Source organism: Protopterus annectens, chromosome 15.part0 (assembly GCF_019279795.1).
Source record: "Protopterus annectens isolate FY-2018-M chromosome 15.part0, PAN1.0, whole genome shotgun sequence".
In the NCBI taxonomy this organism is placed as follows: domain Eukaryota; kingdom Metazoa; phylum Chordata; order Ceratodontiformes; family Protopteridae; genus Protopterus; species Protopterus annectens.
The window spans coordinates 252279143-252299337 of record NC_056749.1 but is presented as its reverse complement, the minus strand read 5'-3'; the positions used below and the strand labels follow the sequence as shown (position 1 = coordinate 252299337).

General features: G+C 34.8%; 1 protein-coding gene across 2 annotated transcripts in view; it reads left to right on the top strand.

Annotated features, from left to right (window-relative positions):
- The window catches only part of PTPRR (protein tyrosine phosphatase receptor type R), a 1539596-nt gene that overhangs the window by 921475 nt on the left and 597926 nt on the right, over nucleotides 1–20195 (top strand). The window lies entirely within an intron of this gene.

Here is a 20195-nt window from a genome sequence, read left to right as displayed (position 1 = left end):
ATTTTTAAAAAGGAATACTTTAGTGTAAAATTAATTTTAAAATCCAATAATTTTATATAAACAATTAGACTACATAGTGAATATCAGAATACTCTCAACAGTTGACAATCCTACCCATAAGTTTCAATACAGTGTTATACATCAAGTGGAAAGCGAATTAAGGGGTGGCCCCTGGCAACTTAAACTCAAAGAAAGTGAGTTAATGTGGCAAATACGTACTGCAGCCCATATTGTACCAGGCCTTAATGAATTTGCCTCCCTTAAAAGCATCTTAAAGTTGAAAGCACTTATTAGGTAGAGATAATAAGGAATTAATGCCTATCTGTTATGTATAGTACATTTTATATTTATATATTTTATATTTATGTTTAAAACATAAGAATGTATTGAATAATTATCATTAATTATGATATATATTATTATTTTTTTTGTACATATAAATATACTCCTGACATATTTTATAAATGTTAATGTACATGTTTTTTAAAAATCTACAACGTTTTAGTTTCGAGAGCTAATATTGTATATTGCACACTGTTTCTGTGAGGTTCTGTTGAGAGTATTCTGACATTCACTATGTAGTCTAATTGTTTATATAAAATTATTGGATTTTAAAATTAATTTTACACTAAAGTATTCCTTTTTAAAAATGGTGTAAATTTTAAATTTAACTGAGTCATGGTAAATAAGTATCAATTAAGCACAAATTGAATGATTAATAGCATTGGTTGGTTGATATGTATATAAAAGTGTTGGTTTTGTAGTCTTACTTTGTCTGAAGAAGTTGGGGCATTGACTCCTTCGAAAGCGCTCATTAAATGGTTGTTTGATCAATTTTACGGACTGCTTGACATCGCTAGCTGTTTTTTTGTTTTACCTAGTTTGCATTGTTTTTCTGTGTGAGGTTAGCATAACCAAGTTAATGCTGAAAAATCTCATACTCATATGACCACAGATTAGCAATCGCAATGCATTATGATACAGACCGATTCTTTAAAGGGCTGCAACATATGTATTAGTATTAGAAGCAGAATGTCAGTATATGCATATATACAATATATCTAAGCAATTTAGCAGCTCTAATCTACTTTTATAATGCATCTACCACCTTTATTTGAAAATGTCCATTTTTAGTAATTATTAAAGTATACAAAAGCAAACATTAGCAGCATACACTCAGCACATTAGACTGAACATGGGAAGATAAAAGCATTGAATATGAACAATTCAACAGAGTACAAAATTTTATAAAATTTGAACCAAACTTGTGAAAGATAAAAGTGTTGAATTTGAGCAATCAGAAGTGTACAGAATTTTATGAAATGCAAAGTTACTATCACTTAGCTGTTCCAGTGGGCTCCCTATTGAAATGTCAGAACTTGTAATGCAGACTGCCAACATACCTTAAAAAAAAAGGAAAGTACAGGATAAGACTGAGTATACTGAATATATAATATCACTCTTCCCCTTTAAACTTGAATTTTGCTGGGAGGGTAAGCCCTCATGAACCCCCAAACTTATATATACTAACTCTGAGATCATCATACCTCAAAGAAACAGAAATGTTCCAAGAAATGGCAGTCTTGGAGTTAAAATAGGTAGAAATCCATTTTTCAACCTTTCAGTTTCAATATTATGAGACTCGCTAAAGTGGGTCACAGTCTTTTAAACAGTTGCCATTGTGGCGAGGAATAAGAATAATTTTTCCACTCTGGGAAACACAAGGCTATTTGGAGTCAAACTTGAAGTAACCTGGGAGCTTGAAAAAGGGAAAACTTTCTGACATATTGTTATGACATGCATTAGAACTTTTATAGTCGCTTGGCAATGCAGAGTTAACTGAAGCAGGAACAGTTATACCCAACTATATTGACTAGAAAACACACACTATGATTTGTCAAACTCTGCCTTGCACCTTTATCTTGGATATTCAAGTGAAGTAGATTTATCATGATTACAGAAATGAATTTCCCAGATATTGATCTGGTTATTCTTGGCTCGTATTAGTTTGGCTGGTTCTCGGAAAGACTGCATTCTGATTGTTTGGATATATCATCTATGTTGTCACACTATGGTGTCATTTTTTGTTTGCATTATATAGATTTTTTTTTTGCACAGTGACATCTGTTATGTCACACTTTTTCTCAAGATTTAAATGGACAGCTTAACCAAGTCATAACTCAGGTAGTGTGTGTGAGCATGATGTCAGTTATAAAACATTTGCATGATTCTGTAAAATGTTTTGCATGATACTGTAACTGCTTAGTCATTATGTTTACCTTTATGATACAGAATGATACTTGTCTCAGATTTTAACTCTAACTCTGGCATGTCGATTTGTATTTTTTTCCAGCTTTTGTCTGTTAAAGCATACTCTGGTTGCACTGTGGGGTGAACCTTAGTACCCCATAAGAATTTTATGTACGTCAGTCTGTTTTAGTGTCTTTGGGGCTGTTTGTACTGCTCTCTGAGCTTTACCATTTGTTGCCAGATAATGAAGAATTGACATAGCATGAATAAAACAGTAACCAGCCATGAACTGATGAAATTCACTGGGCATAAACTGTGTACCATTGTCTGTAATTCTATAGGTTGGCCATAATCTGAGTCTGGCTATTATTTTTTGGATAGTTGTAGTTGGTGCATGAATTTTGATATCACAAGATCAATAGTCAACAACAACAAGGTAGTCTTGTTCTTGAAACGTGGGCAAGTCAGTAGTTGTCTTTTAGCAAGGGCTCATGTCTCAGCAGTGGTTTATATGTCATAGAGATCTGACTCTGACACCAAGTTGTCATTTTCTTTGTTAGTGTTTGTCCACCGCACTGACATTTTGGCTCTTTCTTGGCATTTGGTGAGACTCTGAAGAAATTCATGAATTTGGTGCAGCAACTGTGCTCATTAATTTAGCGGTACTGTGGTTCTAACAGAGTATAGAAATAAGCCATCGTGCTGTGATAACTGCAGTCTCTAGTCTATATAGTACTTATAAGTAAGCTGTTTGGTTTGAGACCAGTCATTGCACTATCTATCTGGCTCATGATTATACATTGCAAATAAATAGCAATATTATCTTTGGTGTTGGTCAATGGTTGGTCACAAATATTGTTTCCCAGACTCATATATTGCATATATTCCACTGCCTTTCAAATGGCTTAGCCTCAGTATTTTGTTTACATTGTACAAATTAATTAAGGGAACTAGTGATTTGGGATCAGTTTGGAGATGGAAACCCTTGAGCTCAAATAGTTATCTGGAACATTTCCCACATGCCCACACACTTGCACAGTACTCCATTTCAATCTGCAGATATCTGTGGTCAGCATCTGTTAGCATTCTGGAATGGTAGACAACAGGATGCAACACTTGTCCATGTATCTGGAGTAACTTTTTACCTAGGCCATAGCTACTAGCATTTGCACTCCTCGCGATCTGATTAGTGACATCATAGTGGGGCCAGTACTGCAGGAGTCATTTTAATGAATGATTGCAGCACATTTTTCTTTAACAAGTGTATTAAACCATGAAGCAGTGCAGAAAGGTCTGAAACAAACTTGCCCAATAATTAATCATGGCTGGGGCAAGTTACAACTTAATTACACTAGGTGGTTTCTGAAATTTGGCTATTGCTTCCATCTGGTTTAATAGCACTAACACTTATATGGTGTATGCAGCACTTCTTTACAAAAGCAATGTTTGTATTAACTGAGCTTTAGACCTGAATATGTGATCATCTGTACACTGCTTATAATCTCAAGTCAGGAATTTCTTTATACTAAAAGTAAGAACAATAACAACACCATCTAAATCCTTGGGTAGATCAGTCAGTTTTATAGAGGAAGATTTTAGGTGCTAAGGTTATATCAAATGCCAGTCTTTAAAACAGAACATTCCCACAGGGGTAAGGAAAGTTGTCAGCATTTTACTTTTTTGTCTAATGGCATTTATTAAAATCCACTGGAAGCATCTATTGTGGAAAACACTTCAGTGTGGGTAGTATGAACCTTTTGTGCACAACTGCATTGCTAAGGTTTTTTTTAAGTCAACACATATGCAGACTTGATCATTCTTTTTAATTACTGGAAACAAAGGAGTGTAACAACAGCATGGCACCATCTTGGGCATTGTTAAGCAATATGGAATAGTTTTCAGTTTATGTTTAGTTTTTAGTGGTTCACAATAAATTTGGCCAATTTTATCAAAACCCACTGCCACAGTTGTGCTGATCAGATTATTTATGTGTAGACCATCCAGCACATAAAGCCGAAACTCAGACTTTTGCCCTTTCCACTAGGACACAGCTATAAATCTAACAAGTGACTTGAGCTGACTTAGAGGGCTATAAATTTAATTCTATGCTTCGTGCAGCTGTGGATACCTCAAAAACATTCAGCATTTAGCATGTAGCAGAAAACATCACAGTAACATCAGCCCCCGCATCACATTTAAAACTCACAGCTGTTACACAAACAGGAATTTTAACTTGCTGTCTGCTTCTACATCTAACACAGTAATGACATAACCAAGTAGAATGGTTTCTTTATTATTAGTTTCACTGGAAACTTCTTTAATCGGCTTTGTTTCCCACGGGACAGCAAACTGGACCAGACTCCTATGTCTTGTACACCTTCTGCAATGTGCAGCATAGTGCTCTCACTCATTACAGTAACAGTCACACCTCATGAATTTGCCAGGCTTGTTCTCACATTGCTTCTCAAATATTCCCTTTGGCAAAAATTATGTCTTTTATAAAACTTGCTATTGACTTTGCATTTTCCTTTACACACATCACTTGCAAGGTTTAAATTATCATCTTCCCTTTTCACTAATTCTCCCTCTCTGGAGGTTTGCATTACTTTTTTTAAAGTTAGATTAACATTCAGACTTTGCTTGCAGTCCTCTGCTGCAAATGGATAAAACCCTTATGGAACCCAAGATGACCTGCATTCAGTTAGTGGTTATGTCCACTGGAGGGAACACTGGTGGAGAATGAGATGGAGCAGCCAATGTCTGACCATCATCCTGGAGTGAAGGAGGCACCCAAGACTCACTGCAGTAAAAAATTATTTACAATCCCCGTGAGCCCTATGCTGCGTACATGGTGTGTCACTCAGTCAAGAGTTTGTTCATATGAGGATGCATGCGTGCACCTCTTGAAGGCAAAGATTGTGGAGCTCACAAAGGTACTACAAGGTGGCAGAAGTTAGAGCATAATCCCTAACAGCAATACGATGCTTCATTATTGTCCTTGACTTCACCAGCCCCAGTGTAAGGAAGGCTGAGCCTAGGGAGGCTACACTGGGTCCATTAGGTCAAGGAATGGTGAAAGGAGCTGGTGGTCAGCTGCAGGGAGAAAAAAAAAAGCAACACCAGTTGCTTGTACATCTGTGAAAACATGTTCATTGAATTTGATAATTACTGTCTCATAGGAAACATTCTGGCCTTTGTGAATGCAAATATATATATATATATATATGTATGTATGTATGTATCTATGTATGTATGTATCTATGTATGTATGTATGTGTATATATATATATATATATATATATATATATATATATATATATATATATATATATATATATATATATATGCACACACACACACACACACACACACATGTATATTATAGATAGATTTTAGAGATACTAGAAGTGTATTGTAAAAATAGGATCAGGGTGTTATGTGCGCCCTGTTGTCCCTTTAATGACAATCTTTCAATGCTTGAAAGGCTTGCACTTAAAAGGCTTGGTGTCCAGCAGAAGCATTAGACAAATGAAGCCTGATAAAGGCTGACTGGTGGTTATTATGGATTGTGTGGATTATTCTAGTAAAATAATAGAAATGTTGAATGATTTGACACCTATTGCAGAGTTTCCAAGAATGAGGTTCATGTTGCCTATGCTAGAGTTGTTTGCCATTTATTTGCTGTATTAATGTAGGGATGCATAATAAGTCAGTTATAGTATGAACATTATGTTATTTCAGTGATATCTTGTATCCTGAAAATCCACAAAAATGTAGTTGCTACTAGCAAGTCCAAAATGGAACATCTGGGGATTTATGTTGACAGGTGAACTAAACCATTGCTGGATAATTTTTCTTACATGTTAACGGATTCATGACATTTTCTACAGAACCTTAATGTGGTACCCTTAATGACAAATGTTTGTGACATTTTTTCCATTATACCACATGACACAGGTTTAGATTATATTTAGCAAGTATTAACTGATTTTTCATCTTATGACAACAATGAATTTTGGGTGTTATGTGACTTAATGAACATCATGTTAAAAACAAATTTGTTTATTTCATTCCAGCAGACATCTGGAGTGGTGATTGGTGCTTCATGTGTCCATATTTATGTGAATTTAGTTTTAGCCTTCTGGAAGAAGAGCTTTGTTTTTTCTTTTGAGTTTTATAGTTTTATTCAGGTTTATTATAGGAATATGGATGAAATCTTTATTATGTGGAATGCTGGGATTAGTCAACTCATGAAATGTATTGACTGCATACAACAAACTACTGGAGTTTTGAAATTTACCTTTCATTGTGATTTTTTAAAGATCAATTATCTTGATGTGTCACTTAGTAAAGATTTGGAAAAAAAGATGTACAACTACTGTGTTTCGAACGGAAAGTTTTTCTAACTCTTAACCATCATTATGATAGTTGGCACCCACCTTTTCCAAATTTGAATATAGTTAAAGAGCAGATGGGTTTGGCTTGCCAGACTTATTCTTGATTATACCTCTCAACCATACCGAATTCCTCGGTAAATACCGGCTGTGAGGGCAAAATATTGGGGTGCCATGAATTCCTGAGTGGCCCCTTTAATTTCTGAATTTCATGGGGGGTTTTGAATTTTTTTTTTTGGAACTGATCCTGAAGTCATCACGTGCAGAGTGTGCTTGGTGATATCAGCATGACGCAGACAGCGAGCCATTACTACTTAATTTAAATTTACCAGTCCGCTGGTTTTGGCAGTACGAGTTCACACAGGCAGAGCTCTTCTTTCTTTCCCTGGCTCCAGGTAAGGAAAAAAACAAAAAGACTGTGTTATTAATTCTTTTGGAAAAGTGTACTGCTGTGCAGAAACTTACATTGCATTTTTTGACAATGTTATCAAGGGCTCATACATTTCTGCAAGTCTAGTTTTTACAAGATGCATTTAAGTGTGTGCAGTGTACTTTTCTCGCTCAGTTCTTGGGAATGGAATGGTCTTTTATTTATGTGTGCGGAATGGTAGTGCTAGTTCCATTGTACCTGGTGCATTTTACAAGTGTGAGGATGGGAAACAGAATGTCTTGCAGTTCCTGGTTTTTACAAGGTGCATTTTACAATGTCTTGCAGTTCAGTTCCTTTGCATTTTGGTGTGGCAGTTTCACTTCACATTTTGAATGTCTGCTCTGCATTTTACAATGGTGTGTGTGTGTGTGTGTGTGTGTGTGTGTGTGTGTGTGTGTGTGTGTGTGTGTGTGTGTGTGTGTGTGTAATGCCCCAGGTACTTATAACCTGTAATTAGGATTACTCAGACTCAAACCCTGTACCTTAGGTACAAAGAGCAAGAGCCTAATTCTCTACCATACCACCACTAATGATTCAAGGAGTTTTTCAACTGTCCAAAGTTTCACAGAATGTTTTGCTCATACTTTGTTCTGTTCCTCTTCAAATTTGTGGTTTTCTGGCTTGATTTGGTCTCAGTGAGAACTAAATTCACTAAATAATGATAACAATTTAAGTTTCAGGCTTCCTATCTCTCAGGAAACACATGGTAACACAAAACATTTTATTCTAGCAACTTTCTAAGGTTATACAAGCAATGTTTAAAATATGTCCTTGGTTTTGGGCCTTTGTTCTCCCCCAATACATTTTGGCTTTTTACAAATTTCTTGTGCTGCATAGTTCTTCAGGGGGAGAGAAGTTTAGTGCTGCTTATGCCAACTCTGTTTGTGTTAGTAGCACAACAGGTAGTACTTGCTTTTGATGCAGAAGACTGTGGGTTTAATTCCCACAGTATGTAGATGGATTGCTGACACTGTACTTATATTGTACTTTTAAAAGAGGTGGATGCTGCATTCCTGAGAATGTCCTCTTTGGAAGAGATAACTAGTAACTATGAACCTGTTGATCAGTTTGCCATCCATTCCCTATTGCAATATTACTAGCTTATCAGTTTTTAATGTGACATAGGCAATTTATTCTTCAAGGGCAACAGGCACTTTATTTGTAGATGAAACAATGAAATATAAAGTTGTTTGCTAACAGCAACCTCTTCATTAGTTACAAATCTCTTTAATGTGGAATTATTTAGATGTCTTTTGCATTTTCTTTCAATGTGAGTTTCAATGCTGTTTCAATGAATATAAGGGCAGAGACGTTTTAAAGCTAAGTCTATTTTCATTGGGAGACTGTATTGCTTTGTTTAGCAGGTGTATTTTAGTGTTTGTGCTATAAAATGTAAAATAAAAGTTTTTAATGAAATACAAATAATCCATTATAGAAGTAAAGCAGTATACACATTATAGTGTTTACTGTAAATGGGGCAAAATAGCCAAGTAATGGGACATTGGAATGGCTGCAGGGGGGGGGGCTGTGTATGGAGGCCCCATTCAACCATGAATTTGTGAGGGGGAAAGGGCAGCAAACTCAGACAGCTCCAGGTGGCACAAACTCTAGCTATGCCACTGATCAGTAGGCCATGGAGAGTGAATTTTGGAGGTCCTAGCAAACTATAATAATCTTTTGCTAAGGTTAGAATATTGCCTACCATTAAATTGCCTACTTTTACCACAAAACTGACATACTGCAAGTCACCACAAATAAAATGCTAAGGTTCATCATCTTCTCCCTTCCCAGTGAACATCGTAACTGCACATTAAAACAAATGGTTACCATTAACTACAGGATATGGGGCCATATGTCTGTTCTTCAGTTTGCGTTTGAAAGTTGGTATCCCACAATTCCATTTGAGTGGGTGGGTTACATAATTATGTATGCAAAGTTTATGTTACCCAGTGTACAGATTTGCACCTATTTTCATGGGCCTTTGTCCAGATTTTTAATGTTTCCTGGTTGAGAGGTATGTTCTTGATGATAACATTTTGATCGATGAATTGGACTTTTTCATAGCTATGTTCACTTCTAGTGGTTCTCCCCTTGATTAGTTACAAAATGCTAAGTTAGAGATTTTACAGGCAATGTTGACCAAATGTGACCCTATTTGGGGGGGAGGGTATTTCCACATGCCTATTTCATAAAAGTGGAAGTGAGAATTTAAACAATAGAGCCTTTAATGGTTATATCTTTTCATGGGGATACAAGGTCAATTGTTAATATTATGAACATAAATTGGCACCTTTTTATTGACACAGGACTTAAAAGATAAATTAGAGGAGAAACGTCATATTGTTTACTGTAAAGGAGGAAATTTAAAATTGCTATTAGAGAATACTAAAGATGTTTAGATTTTCAAGGCTTTACATAAACCTGCAACAATGTTTATATGTGGGGCATGTAAATATTTTAGGTCTGTTAATGGTGGCCCCTGTGTTACTATGGAGGAATACAACAGATCATAGGATGCCCTGGGCATTTAAATTGTAACAGTAGGAGGATTGTTTACCTGACAAGTTGCACTGCGTGTAGTGCTTTCTATATAGGTAAGACAAAGAGGAGGTTATGGGATAGAGTTTACGACCATGTGAATGACATTAAGAATAAAAACAGACTAATGCATTGCAAAGATATTCAATGGTTTGATTAAATTTTAAAAAGTTTCTATTTTTTATTATTACTCAGGTAACAATTTCTGAAAGAGGTGGTGACTTGTTAAACCTGTTAGATTTTAAAGAGTTAGTTTGGTAGCTAAAATTTAAGTATTTTGCAAGTTTTTACAGTTGTATTAATTGATAATATCTGCTTTAAGGATATAGTTTAGATAGTTGTATATTTTCAACATATAAACAAGACTACTGAAATTTTATTTGTCTGTTTTACACTTTCTTATGATTGTTAGAGTTACATTTTGAAGTGTTTTTTCTTTAAGAGCATCTGGTTGTTATGATGTCACTTCTTTCTTGTGGGAATTAATTGATGGGAGTTATTAAATGATGCTCCTACTGAATTTTTAACTCTAAAGAAGCCATTTTAATTTACTAAATGAAAGAGTTAAGTTTATTAAAGATTGCTTGCTTGATTGATTTATTTATTTATATTGACAACTGTGTCATCTCTGAATTGCCTCCGCGTGGTTTTTGATTTTTTTTTTTGTGTTTTTTGTTTGGAGTTTTTAGTCTACTTACTATAAATATCATTAAAAAGTTAACAGAACAACACATTTATTAATCAACAACATGTATTTTATCAATTACTTAAACTGTGAAACTCTAATGACTGGCACTGACAGAAGGTAATCTTCAGATTTAACTTAGGGAAAGAAACTCAAGTAAGATCTGGCAGTTGGTGTGGAAGATTAAGGCTGCACACACACGCATGCACAAACACACACACACACACACACACACACACACACACACACACACACACACACACACACCTGTAAAGTGAAAAAAATACTTTATGGTGCTTATGCCTGCTTGCTTGAAAAGTAAATTCCATCCCATTTTATTGAACCTTATGCCAGGTGCATGTGTGCCTCTTTGACTGAAAGCACCAAGTAAGAAGCTGAGTAAAGCAAGAAAATATGTTTCTTTATCTGATTTTTCCATAAATCAGTAGTATGCAGGAAATCATTTCTAAACTAACCTGTTCTGGTTGGGCATCACAGCCAGCACCAGGCCATAGGCAGCTACATCCAACCATGCACAAAATCAGCATGGCTCTGTAAAAATATAAAGGAATGCATATGCTTGTAAGCACTATTCTTACAAATGCCAGCAAAGGCCTCCTCACTGGCACCTTGTTCATGAAGTTCACAAATGCATTACACTTGGTGCCTTATACTCGCCTAATTAATTCTCTTACATGCTCTAGCACTGGATCTGCTACCACCGAATGGATCTTAAGCTATCTCACTAAGAGAAACTTTGCTGTTAAAAAAAGTGGATCTCCTCAGGACCATGCTCTGGTTCAAATACATTTTCATTAATTATCCATTGATCTAAACATTTCAAACAAGCCATGGCAAGAATATGTTATATATATTGGGGAGGTATGTGGCACAGACTTCCTATTACATGATCGAAGTTTCAAAACTTCGAACACGGCAAAAAAAATAAATAAAACATGCAACAGTAAACTAACCATTGCAATATATTCCCTTTCTGCACTATATTGCGGTCTTGAACTTGGTATATTTAAAGAGCGGGGGTGCAGGGGGGCTTGCCCCCCTGCTTGCAACAGTTAGTTTACTCTACAGCAAGTTCACCTATTTGGTTTTGACCATATAGGGTTTGAACTTGTTGAAGTTCGATAACCTAATAGGAACCCTTTGGCACACTGAAGAGGTAAGGGTTAACAATCAAGGAACCAGCGAGTGTCAGTTTGAATAGCAGAAGTATCTTATCTGAGGTAAACTACGTGGTGCACTCCATTCCTGGCTAAATATATACACCACCTACACTGTTTGAGGAACCTATCTGCACAATAAATTCTTGACTGGACACAAGAATGGTTAGCACAAGAGGGTCCATTCAAGGCACCTTTAAACTTTCAGATTGCCTGCTCACAGCAGTCCATATAAACTTATCTTATATATTCGTTCTTGTATGGATTGCAAGGAGAGATGCTAAAATGCTAACATGCTATAATGGATATAAAGTTCCAGTTTCTCTAGAAATATGTTTATCTGCTTCTTAGCAACAGGGTAAGCCATGCCAGATAAACCTCCAATTTGGCAGGCTCTAGTTGAGTCTTATCACCATCATCTCAATTTCCCAGTCCAGGCAGGTGAGGAGTCCTACACAGTTGCAGAAATGGAGTCCCTGCACACTAGTTTGAACTCATTAAAAATGTCACTATAGCTAAGAACCATGACCCTTTAAAGTGGTCATACTAGGTTTGTGAGTGCAATGGAAAGCATTGCTGTTCTATAACATGACTGTCCAACCTGGCTGGAAAGGGGACAGGCTCTTGTACTGTAAGACTACTGTCTCATTCAGGCATAATTTTTTGTGAACGTGTCTCAAGAAAACATGCCTGAGATCTATATTACGGGTTAAGATGGGATGTTTGAGATTAAATCTGATTTCATAAAAATATAAGGCAGGTTTTAATTTAAACAATGTGCACTGTTTAGTACACAATTTAACATTTCACATTCTTCAACACCAAATTCTTCCACCATGCTACCAGTTCCCAGAATGGTATACCTGAAATAAAAATATCAGATTTCCAAATAATCATCTGTAATAAAATGATCCAGAACCCAAATTGCATGTGGTATTGTTTGGTTAATTTATTGAACAACCTGCCAGTCTCGATCAGAAATGTCAATACCAATAAAAAAAAGGAAAAGAAAGAATGAAAAACATCGGCTTAGAGCTTCACACCCACGTACTCAGCTTGCAAGACTATGTATGAAGGTGGCTTTCTTTGCCAGCCCACTGATGTTTTCTAATACGGTTTGTGTGCTTTGTTGCTCGGTATTTATTTGTGCCATTACTTTTCTGTTTTGTACAAATAGCTAGATTAACTGCATTTTATTTATATGTATTTAACAGAACATATTTAAGCAAAGTGTTTAAAAATCATGTTCCAGGTTTTATTTTATTTTTTTATTTTTATTTTTTGCCTTGCATTTTTGCTGTATTTATGTGTGCATGTAAAGTGGGCCTTCTTGTTCTAAAATATGTAGTTTTTACTCCAGTTATCTCACTGAAGCTATATTTGTTAAGTGTAATAAATTTCTGTTTGTACATACTGCATGCTGACCAACTGTACAATTACTTCCTGATTCTCTGTCATCTGGCAGCACTTTTTGATGAATTCCTAAGGAAGGAGAGTATGTTGCAGTTCAGGTCCCTACGGATTTGAAATGAAGGCAGATCCACAATGCCAGGAACATGTAATGAACATATTCAATGTTCTATGTTAATGAATCTCATTACCTGTTCTGATCATAGCATGAACTTAAACAAGGACTTAGCAGGCCCACCACTTCTGGACTATATTCCCTAGTGCAGCAGCTCCAGCTGTATGTTGGACTCAGTATTGACAGCAGGGACCTGGGTCAAGCTTACAGGTAAAGCTGCATGGCCATGATGCTGTCCAACACAAAAGCTCTAGGGCAACATGGGCAACATATGTGCATTCGCCCCATCTGAGTTGATGGTGGGCTTGCATAGCCACTAGCCTACCAGAGAATTAGATGTATTTTTGAGAAGAAGATACTACAAGCTGTCCCCACAGCAGTTTGTAAGCTGATTTGCGCTACACTGAACTTCACATTTGCAGTCCCAGTTGCTCCTGAAACCTGCATTAGTCCTCTTCTTGTATGTGAAACTCAGTACTGCAGACATTCTAGCTTCCCAACAGGTAATGGTTAAAGTACCAAGTCCCACATGCAGATGGCCCTTTCACCTTGCATTTTCATTCTAGCACTAATCAGCTAATGAATAACACACAAAAACATGCTTTACTTTGGGCTATAACTGAGGTGATAGAGCCATAAATTCACACCAGGGATGGCACTTATATCCCTGATGGACAGGTGCACTCAGTGCTGATCATAGACTTGCTCTGCAATTAGGTAACATGGGAATAATACTAGGCTTGTAAAGGCTATAGGACCATTAGCCTAATAGCATCCTATGAGCCTATGAATGCATATACATGCTCCCAGTTTTGCTCCTAAAAGTGATCATCCCATGGTAAACAACTATTTATTACAGTGCTATATTTGTGTTATTACATTTTGTACAAAGTATTATGTATTTTATTAGGAGTCATATGTTGGTCCATTTTCTTTGTGTTACTTATTTGAAAAATAAACAGATTTAGCTATTTATTGATTTATTATTTAATTGCCCTGCTGAATAATTCATTGGTTGTGCTGCATTCTTTGGAATTTTGTGCTGAAATCTGCTACAGAATACATAATACATGCCAACTCACTAGAAGCTGTTTGCCCCCCTCTATTGTATCATGAAAACACAGGACCACATGACTCAGAATTAAAAAGTACCCGACAGTTGCAGAGCATGCACCAAGACTATCCCACATTTATTAAATTTAACAGATATTGTTCTAGACAAAATATAAAGAACTAAAGTAAAAAAATGCACATTTTAAAGTCAACACACCCACCTTACATGCCAACAACATAGTTACTACAAAAATTAAATGGTAAAAAAAACCCTTTTACATGTCTATATTTGGAGCTTTGCTTATACCTGATATTACACTGTGAAGTTTTCTTATAATGTGTAACAGAATAAGCTTTTATATCTACTACAGTAATTTTTTCTATACTTAATATCACACTGTGATTTTTTTGAAAATGCCCCTGAATAGCGTAATTGATATGTTTTAATTATTGTCTGTGTTCATTGTTGGTTGTATCCATTGAAAACAATATTCAGTGCAATTATCAAAACATAAATATATAAGTTTGCCACCTGTGATATCTTGTAAGTCCTTATTTTAACCTTTGAGTCTTATGTCTTTTGGCAGACAAGAGCAGCACGTCAAATGTTCCAGTCAGAGGTGTTTTCTTCAGGTGTTATTTGCTTGGCCACACCTGCTATGATGGTATATGTTTGGCCCACATCCAGAGTCCCACTTTGGACATCTGAAACAATTTTGTAGATAGACAGATACATAAATATATTAGGAGGGTAGGTAGATAGATAGCTAGACAGATAAGACAAACAGGTAGATAACAGTAATTTAAAAAGGTTAAATACATACCTACACATATATGCCTAACAATATAAATGCATGTGTATGTATATATATATATATATATATATATATATATATTTTTATATATATATATATATATATATATATATATATATATTTTTATATATATATATATATATATATATATATATATATATATATATATATATATTTATATATATATATACATGTATGTGTGTGCGTGTGTATGTACATAAATGCACAAAGAACAAATACGGTTTTATTAATTGTAAGATTTGCCACTAATGCAGGACTCGGATAACATATTGTTATCAGCCTCTCCTCAATGAACTGGTGATGCTTTCAACTCAGGTTGGAAAGTCCTCAGCTAATTACAGCATATAACCGCTTCATTAACTCATAACCAAACATATACCAGCAAAGAATAAAAACTAATAACCTATGGCCTTGGCAAAATGATCAGGTGAGAATACACAGTGTCAAATGATATATACACAGAAACAAAAGTTAAAAGTTTATCACGTTCATCCCTAAATACAGGACTGCATCAGAACTAAGCAACCAACTTAAAAACACATTTAAGTATTGCATTCAATTACCTAATCATCCAAGCATTGCAAATGATCTTTAAAATATCAGCAAAACAACTCACAGCAGAAAGATGAAAAATCTACAACTGACCACTGTAAAAAAGCACACTAAACACTCTGGTGCCTCGGCACACAGCCTTCCAGGAGTAATACAAACACTCAGATGTAAAACCTCTTATATAATCCATTAATCAGCACTAATTACATAACAATCCACAAACCAAAAGAGAGCTGGTTCACCCAGGCTAACACTGTGCTGAAAAGCAAATACACTGTCTCTGCAATCCAGTAATAAAAGTTCTGTTAAAATCCATAATTTAATGAAAAGAATAAAATAAAACAAAATAAGAACAAAAATAATAAAAATGAAGTCCCTTGTCCAACGATAAGCGCTTTCGAATAGTTTTTCTTCAGATCGTATAATCAAATGGGACATTCATCTGTATATATAAGCCAGTCAAAATTATTCACCCAATGAGAATATCAACACCAAGGTTCCAGCCAATCCATGTTTGGATTTCTCCATCTAATATGCATAAACCGGATTAACAATCCCATTTTCTAAATGGATGCCTCACAACAGTGTTAGCCTGGGTGAACTAGCTGTCTTTTGGTTTGTGGATTATTTATTGGACAGTTCACCGCAGCAAAAGGCAATATCTTTTCGTTTTTAATTACATAACAGTTGTTTCCAATTAATTTCCAAATCTAAACCTACAGGCAACAAAGTATCATACTTTAAAATATAAATGGATTCTTTATAAAGTAGTTTCTCTTTAACACTACATATTTCACCAACTTGTACACATGCATTCCAGAACACAACCTTTTAGTAAAGAAAAATCACTATTGGGTCTTTATGTGTTTCTTTAAAATGCATAACTATATTGTTTTCAATTTTATTCTTATTTTATGTCCCTAACATGTTCTTGCAATCTAGTTTTAAATTTCCTTTTACTTTCCCCTATATAATACAAATTACAAGGACACCCCAGGGCATATATAATGCACTCACTGTCACAGGAAAATCTGCCAGAAGGGGAAAATGGACACCATTTATTTTACCAAAACTATGGATAATATTATGACATATGCTGCATTCTCCACAAGGGAAAGTGCCCATTAAAGAAGGATTTAAATAAATCCTATCATCAGGAGAACTAAAAAGACTAGAAGTTAAAAAGTCTTTTAAATTTTTACCTCGTCTGTAGGAGATGGAAGGGTGATGAGCAATAAGATTACCAAGTTCACCATCTTTAATCAAAAATTCCCAACAACTGTCTAATATGTTGCTTATCTCACTACTAAGTATACTTTCTCTTTCATTTGATTTGTATCCACGTTGTGAATTTTATTTTTTGTGCCAATATTTCTAAGATTGGCTCCCACCCCCGTCCTCTGTGAAACTACATCATGCAGAGATTTTTCTAACTATATTATATTTATAACCTCTACCAATGAACATTTTAAATGTACCTATACAGTCCACCACAAAATCATTCCAATTACTACAAATTTTATCAATTTGAATGAACTCTCCATAAGGAAGGGATTCCAAAAGATGTGTTGGATGAAAACTGCCCCCATGTAAAAAATGATTACTGTTTGCAAATTTCCTATGGACAGATGTTCTTATACTACCATTGTCCATACCTTCTAAAACTAAATCCAAAAAATTATTTTTTTTATCATACTGTATTCCATTGAAACCTAAAACAAATATCTTATTCTCTAAGTCTGGATGGAAGTTACTAATATTATTTTTAACACCTTTACATATGAAAATTAAATCATCTATATATCTATAGTAACCAATAACATGGTCATCCACAAAATTGTGCCTATACAAATACTCCAATTCAAAAAGGGCCATCAGCAAGTTAGCATACACGGGGCAAAAGAAGCCCCCATGGCTGTGCCCTGTAGTTGTCGATACAGTGTCTTATCAAATGTAAAGTAGTTATTCAACAAACAAAAATGTGTAACTTCCACAATATAGTTTGACAAGGGGGTGCTCCTAAAAAATAAGATAAAGCTCTAATCCCATGTTTATGCTTAATAAAGGCCTTTTACATCCATAGTTACCCAATACATGTTTTTATCCCATGTTATGTCAGATATTTTCTCTAAAAAATCAGAAGAATCTGTAATATACAATTTTAACTTTATTACAAAAGGTTTTGGATGATTATATACTAATAAACCTATTTTATTCAGAAAATATCTACAGCTTGCCACTATTGGATGACCAGGAGGATTACCCATATTCTTATGCAACTTTGGCACACAGTAAAAAGAAAGTATCTTACATCTTTCAACACTAAACTTTTTATCAATATCTTCCTTGGTAAAATAGCCTTTCTGTAATATCATTTTATATTCCATAATAGCATTATTATAAATATTAATATTGTATTTTCTTTAAATTTCACAGTTAAGATGTTCATAAAACATAGCAGAATATTGCGTATAATGTAATATTGCACTCTTATTTCCCTTGTCTGAGGGCTTGCTTATTTAGATTCATAAGAGCATTCTATTCTAATTTAGTTAGATTATATGCAACATTTCTACTTTTCTTAAAAGCATGATACAACTGTTGTACTTGAAAATTGAACATGGAAGAAACATGTTTAACAGTTTCATTATTATATGGTGGAATAAAAGTATTTGTACACTGAATGGCCTCTGTATTTAAATGACAATAAGCATTTAAATCATCCAAATCAGAAACACAAGAAATAAAACTTTCATCACCAGAAACAGCATCATCTAAAACCTTTCATCCTGCATGATATCAGGATGCTGAAAATTCACTTTGTTAAAAAAGCATTTTAAGTGCAATTTCCTTACTAGACAAAATATCTCTTGTTGCAAAATATGCAAACATGGTTCATAGATTAGTATTAAGCTAACTGCCCTTGCGAGCCATTTTAAGCCTAGACAATTATCCTTGTGAGACTCGAACCCTGCACCTGTTTGTAAGGCAAACACCTTAACCATTAGGCCACCCTCCCATTCCCATGGAATCACTGTTGGCACAAATTTGAGACCTAAATTTAAATCACTGCATTCACTTGAACTTAAATTACATCCAGATAAATTACCAATTAATTAAATAGGACATACAGCACTATTAACAACCTTAGAAGAAAGTTCAGTTCCATCTACCTCGTTTAGAATGGGGTCGAATATTTCCTTCATTAAAATAGTTTTGCCCTTGCTGATTCCAATTTCTTTTGCGATTCTATTTGTACTGCTGATCGCTTCCTTCCCTCCAAAACTGCTGTTCTAACATTTCCGGTTGCTGTGCTTTAGGTAGAGGGGGATAAGAAGTATTATCACCCCCCACTAGTAAAACCTTCAGATGAAGCAAAATAAACAGTATGTGCATGTTTAAACATCCTTTCTGATGTGAATAGAAGTTATTAGTCTCTCACTTCTGATTGGCTTTCCACAAAAAAAGCCCGCCTTTGTTCGTGACTGAATTTTTTGGATTAAGTTTTAGAAGGTATGGACAATGGTAGTATAAGAACATCTGTCCATAGGAAATTTGCAAACAGTAATCATTTTTTTACATGGGGGGAGTTTTCATCTGCAAATCTTTTGGAATCCCTTCTTTATAGAGAGTTCCTTTGAATTGATAGAATTTGTAATAATTGGGATGATTTTTGTGGTGGAATATATAAGTACGTTTAAAATGTTCATTGCTAGAGGTTCTAAATATAGTTAAAAATCTCTGCATGAGTTAGTTTCACAGAGGATGGGGGTGGGAGCTAATCTTAGAAATATTGCTGTAAAAATAAAATTCACAACATGGATACAAATCAAATGAAGGAGAAAGTATACTTTGTATCAGTTTATAATAGTCTTAGTAGTGAGATAATCAACACATAAAACAATTGTTGGGAATTTTTGATTAAAGATGGTAAACATGATAATCTTGTTGCTCATCACCCTTCCATCTCCAATGCAGCATATGTTGTAATATTGTCCCTAGTTTTGGTAAAATAAATCCATTTTCCCCTTCTGGCAGATTTTCCTGTGATAGTGAGTGCATTATATATGCCCTGGGGTGTGCTTGTAATTTGTATTATATAGGGGAAAGTAAAAGGAAATTTAAAACTAGATTGCAAGAACATGTTAGGGACATAAAAAATAATAAAATTGAAAGCAATATAGTTATGCTTTTTAAAGAAACACACAAAGACCCAATAGTGATTTTTCTTTACTAAAAGGTTGTGTTTTGGAACAAATATGTGTAAAAGTTGGTGAAATATGCAGTGTTAAGGAGAAACTATAAATAATCTATTTATATTTTAAAGTATGATACTTTGTTGCCTGTAGGTTTAAATTTGGAAATTAATTGGAAACAATTGTTATGTAATTACTGCTGATTAATGGATTATTTAAGAGTTTTACATCTGCGTGTTTGTATTACTCATGCAAGGTTGTGTGCCGAGGTGCCAGAGTGTTTAGTGTGCTTTTTTTATTAAATCTTTTTTACTGTGGCCGGTTGTGGATTTTTTTTTAATTTTTAAAATATATATACATATATAATCACAGTCAATCCTAGATATGGAGAAGCTTTAAAAAAACAGTTAAGAATTTCAAAGTGCCATATCGGAACATCTGTGTGCCTTAAGAGGTCAACTGCATATTTCCGTTGGGCCTCATTCAAAGAAGTTTTATGGCAATACACTTCAACAACATTGGTTGTTTTTGCTTATGTAGCTTTTCTATGTCACCTTT